Source organism: Lemur catta, chromosome 12 (genome assembly GCF_020740605.2).
Source record: "Lemur catta isolate mLemCat1 chromosome 12, mLemCat1.pri, whole genome shotgun sequence".
Taxonomy (NCBI): Eukaryota; Metazoa; Chordata; class Mammalia; order Primates; family Lemuridae; genus Lemur; species Lemur catta.
The window spans coordinates 30090340-30096249 of record NC_059139.1 but is presented as its reverse complement, the minus strand read 5'-3'; the positions used below and the strand labels follow the sequence as shown (position 1 = coordinate 30096249).

At 35.5% G+C, this 5910-nt stretch overlaps 1 pseudogene; it reads right to left on the bottom strand.

The window, feature by feature from the left end:
- Positions 1 to 5335: 5335 nt before the first annotated feature.
- LOC123648259 lies at positions 5336 to 5655 on the bottom strand (annotated as a pseudogene).
- Between the last annotated feature and the right edge of the window lie 255 nt (positions 5656 to 5910).

Genomic DNA, 5910 nt, shown 5'->3' with positions numbered 1-5910 from the left:
CCTTTGAGAGTTTGATGTCTTGGAGTAGTCTTATTTGGGTTGAATCTGTCTGGTGTTTTAAGACCTTCCTTTACCTGGATATTTATATTTATCTCAAGTTTTAGAAAGTTTTCTATTATTATTTTTTTGAATAAGCTTTCTACACCTTGCTCTTGCTCAGCTTTCTCTTGAGTATTAATAATTCGTAGATTTGCACTGAACTTTACTTCCCTGTGTGCATATGTGTGCTCATCAGTTAGTTCCAGTTTAATAGTTGAATATGTGTGGTATTTGTTTCTCCATTCTTGAGACACTTCACTTAGGAGAATGGTCTCCAGTTCCATCCAGATTGTTGCAAAAGATATTAATTCATCTTTTTTATGGCCAAGTAGTACTCCATGGTAGATTTGTTCTTTTAAGGTAATTTTGCATATCTTGTAGGCAATCTTCATTGCTTTTCATTCTTTTTTCTTTATTCACCTCTGACCATGCAGTTTCAAATAGCCAGTCTTTGAACTCACTGATTCTTTTCTCTGCTTGGTTCATTCTGCTGTTGATAGCCTCTAAAAGAGTTCTTTAGTTCAGCAAATGCATTTCTCTTTTTCAAGATTTCTAGGTTTTTTCTTATTATTATTTCAATATCTCTGTTAGATTTCTCTGATAAATTTTTGAATTGCTTTTCTGTGTTATCTTGAAGATCACTGACTTACTTTAAAACTGCTATTTTGAATTCTTGGTCACAGAGCTCCCGAGTCACGTCTTGGTAGGTTCAGTCACTGGATTTTTGCTTTGTTCTTTTGGCGAGGTCATGTTTCCTGTTTGTCATTGTTTCTTGTGAACATACATCTATGTGTTTGCATTGAAGGATTAGTTATTTCTATCAATTTTCCCTGCCTGGCTTATTATGGTTTTTATTGCATATATTTGCTTAGCAAATCCTCACTACTAGGTTGCTGCCTCCTGTTCAGCTCTAGGTGGCACCTGAAGCCCAGCTGTGTGTTAGCCATGGCAAATGGCTAGGGTCCTGCCTGTTCCACAAGGGGAGGTCTCAAAGGAATTGTCCTGGCAGTGTGAAAAGGCTGGGTAGGTGTGCGTGCCCAGGATATAGTACAGTACTGTTGAACAGTCACTGTGATTTGGTGTCTCCTTTGGCTGAGTTACAGAGCAGAGTTTCTGGGGCTGGGGATGATAGTCTCACCTCCTGTGTGTTTATCACTGCCTGGCCTCATTGATATTTCTCCCTTTAAGCAGTCATGATGCTACCCATGGGTTAAGGCAAGGACAGATCTCCTGCCAAGGAACCCAAGAAAACGGGAAATTTGTTTGACCACCTCAATTCCAGCTTTTCCGTATAGAAACTGTGATTCGGGGGGAGATTTTCTGCATGCTTAGTGCCAGGCAGAAGGGGAGGGCACTGTGGAGGTACAAGTCCTATTCTCTTACCATCAGCTCAGAGTTTTTCTCTGTGGCCCTGGGAACTATCTCATCTTAATACTTCAGCTCTGGGGTGTTGCTGGTGTAGATATCTCTGCTGTACATTCGTTTTTGGTTTTCTGTGGGGAAGAGTGAAGCTAGCTTGCCTCTACACTGCCATTTTGGAAGCAGAAGTCTTTCTACCCCATTCTCTTTTGAACCCACTGCAAGTTTTATCCCAATCACTTCAGTAAAACTATCCTCATCAAAGTCAGTACAAAGAAACCCTGCATTTTGCTAAATCTAGTATTTATATCTCAGTCCTCATAGTACTTGATCTAGTGTTATTTGGTATGTTTGACTACTCTTGCCTGCTTAAAATACTTTTTTTCTTGGTTTCTAAGACACTATATGCATCTGGACTCCTTCCTACACTTCTGGTGACTCCTTCTCAGTCTCCTTTGCTGGTTTCTTCCTTATCTCCCCAAGCTCTAAATGTTGGTGTACCCAAGGTTTAGTCCTTTAAAAGTCTTGTCTTTTCCATCCATATTAACTCCTTAAATGACCTTATTCCACTTCATGTCTTTAATTATTGTGTACATGGAAGTGATGTTCAATTATTTCACCAGCCTGGATCTCTCACCATATATCCTAATATCTCCACTTGAATGTCCAAAGGCATCTAAAATTCAACACATGCAAAACTGGATTATTAAACTTAACAACACTCCTGGGGGTGGAGCTACAAGGGGAATCTTTCTCTGCTGCAATTTTTTCCATTTCATCTAAATGGTAAATACTCTAAGTCAATCAGCCCAACATTTTACAGTCGTCTTTTACTCTTTCTCTCATTTTCTATATAAAGATTGTGACAATATTTACATGGAGTTGGCTTCATATAAATGCTAAAGTTGATACCAGTTTCAAAATATTTTTAGACATCTACCACTTCACTACTGTAATCAAAGCCAACATCATCTGTGAACTCAATAACTAAGGTAGTCTTCCAACTAGTCTCCCTGATTTTCCCTTTCCACATTGCAGTATATTTTAAAGACAACAGACAAAATTATACTGTTGAAATATAAGTCAAGTTGTGTCATCTCATGGCTCAAAAAATTCCAATGACTTTCCATTTCTCTTAATGCAAAACCTCAAATCCTTACAGTGATATATCTAAGGTCATAAACAATCAGTTACACAGGTAATTGATTTCCCATTGTACCTCTAAACTCATCGCCTAGCCACTCCATCTTGTTCTCTTCACAATGGCCACATTGACCTGGCTATTCCTGGAACACTTCAGCCACAATCCTACCTCAGGGCTCTGCATGTTCTATTGCCTTTGCCTAAGATTCTCTTCACCTAGATACCAGATATTCCTCAGATGTAGCTCTACCTTCTTTTTCCAAGTGCTCACTAAAGAAATCATGATCTCAATTAGTTTTACCTTGGCACCATATCTAAAATTTCACACAAACACAGCTTTGCTTTATTTATATTACATCAGCATTTATCAGTATCAAACATACTATTTATTTTATTTATTTATTTTCCATATTTTTGTTTTTTATCAGCTAAAAGATAAGTTCCATGAGCACAGAGAATTCTTTCTTTTTAGTTGATTACTGTACCTCAGTTCCAAGAATAATGTCTGGAACATAATGATGATCAAAAATGTTTTTGAATGTTTTATTTTCTTCACCGCTGCAGTCCCAGAATTTAGAATAGAACCTGATATACAGTAGATGCCCAGTAAATATTTTTGAATGAATGAATACCCTAAAATACCTATTACATTGTCTTGTACTTAGGAATCACTTGATAAATATTTGTTGGATTATTAAGTGAATATTTTTAACATTTTTCAAAAAATAATTTTCAGTTGTATTTAGTTAAATAATAATAATAATAATTTCCTTAACAGTTAAGTCTGAATATCTTTAAAAAATGATTTTAGATAGGTTTCCTCTCTATTATTTTGATTTGTCTCCAAAATTAGAATGATGACTTTTTTCTAATGAATTGATACACTAAGAATTTAACTATCAAGAAAATTATTTTTGTTAGATTCAAAATCTCTTGGAGATAGCAATGTTATTATGTGACATTAAAATAAAAAACTACATAATTTTAGCTGAAAAAAATCAGAGGTTTCAGAGCCATCTGAAACAAGATAAATGAGATTTCTACCTGAGGAATGTCCCAGAAATAACACCTCAATTTCTTTGGCAACATTCACTTCACCATTTCCAGACTTTTATTAAGTAGAATGGTATTTCAGACATGGATTTATAGGCGCTACTATAAAGGCATACAACGACAAAAACTAAAATTAAGTTAATAAGTAACCATGTCTTTTCTTCCTTAATTAAAAATCTTATTTATATAAGCAGTGAGTACCTCAGGACATTTACATTCTATTTTGTTATATTTCTTATTATAGAAATTATAAAAAATAAACTAAGCATTGATTGGATTTGTCATTCCCTATAGAAAACATGAATGCACAATATATCCCATGCTGAATGCTAAAATGCAGCATTCGTTCTAAACATCGTTCTAAACATTTACTACACGAAATCCACTCACTCTGCTAAAATAAGTTCATCTGGAGATGATTTAAAGACCAGATATGCAAAGTTTATGATTAATGTATACTGCTGAATTTCTATCTTGAGAATTTAGTGCCATTACTGATTTTTATTTAATCCCAATGTTCTAGTGTGCTCATTTTACAAACCATTTCTATAGGAAAAGGAAGAAAATAACAAAAGAATTCTCTAGTCTAGTCAGAGGGTTATCTTTTTTGTTGTGTTTTGTATGTAAAATTGGGAGCAGTGATGACCTAGAAAATGGGAAATGCATTCTAATATGCAAAGTGAAGGATGTGCAAAAGGAGCCAGATGAGCTTCTCAAGGTACACACATTTTTCAATTACAAAGCTTTAATACCAAATCATTGTTTAAAATCCAAAAAGGGCAATACAGAATTTTATGCAGAAGTAATTAAAATTCTCTCTCCTCAACCCCCTCCATCATCCCCATCTCTGCCATCCAACTTCCTTCTCTAGAGCCAACTATTATAAACAATTTATACCCCTCCAGAACTTTTTCTATGTACATGTTTTATATATTAATAAATGATTTTACACTATTTTACATGAAATCTATTCTGAAACAATTCTTAAGTCAAAAAAGAAAGTCTTTGGAAACTTACATTATTATAAACATCACTTTTTAAAAGAAGGGAGCAATGAAACATGAACAATGTTATCTGACAACATCAAATTATAAAAAAGAACATTTTTTCTATGTAAATAGAATTCATCAAAATTTTCACATTGAAGAATTGCATCGAGCAAGTGAGTACCACAAGAATCCATTCAAAATGCTCATTACTTTAACTGCAGAGGGCATGACGTGGTAATGCACCTTTCGAACACATCAGGATGCCCTGACTTCATCATGAGTCAAAAAGACCTAGTTTTGTTACTTTTCAAGAGACTTATCCATATTATGTGATTAGATACATATATGGTAGGATTTTTAAAAAGTATTTTAAGATAATTGGTTTTTATTTTCAAAATCAGATTGGTCTTAAAGGATATAGGGTATTAGTCCCAATTATTAATTTTACCCAGCAATAATTTTCCCATTCCTCTAACTCCAATATGTATGTACGTGCTCCATGCACTAGATTCTTTTTTAATAAAAATAATTGGCACATTTTGGTAGGGATGGGGGTTTCTCATTTCAAGGTTACGTGTAGAATCTCCTCTTACTAATTATGTTCTAACATTAAAGACTACATAAAAATACTTTCCTTGAGGGATACTTGGATCACATTGATTGGAGTTTAGTGTTCCAAGATAAATATAACTTCTATTTCTTTACCTTTTTTTAAGAGTTCAGCTTTTTATTGAACATGTTATAAAAGACTTTTAGTCAAAAAGACCAAAGCCCATGTTATGGTCAGACTCCTGATTCTTCCTTCTTTGCTTCCACTTTCTTGTCCTCAGCTGAAGCAGCAAGACCTCCTGCAGGTGCAGCACCAGCTGCTGGAGCAGGTCCACCAGCCCCTACCTCACAAATGAGGCTTCCAATGTTGACATTGGCCAAGACCTTTGCAAACACACCAGGTTCAACGTTTATAATAGCTACTTTAATGAAGGCATTGATGTGATCTTCCACAATGGTCACCCCATTGTCGTGCAGAAATGAGGGCCCAGTAGATACAGGTGAGCTTAGAGACAGAGGTCATGGGGAGGGCAGTGCAGGGCAGGTGTGGTACTGGTTGCAGGATGAAGGGAGGGCCTCACCCCAAGGCAGCCTTAGCTTCCTCAGAAGGACAGAGCACCTTGCTGGCAGCTGAAGAAAGTTTATTTCTTGAGCTCTTATGAACCAAGCTGTGCACTCACTCTTTAAAAAATATTCTCTTATTTAAATTTAATTTTAGCAACAGTCCTAAAAGATAAGTACTTTTATTAATCCTGCTTTAGAAATGATGAAACTGAGG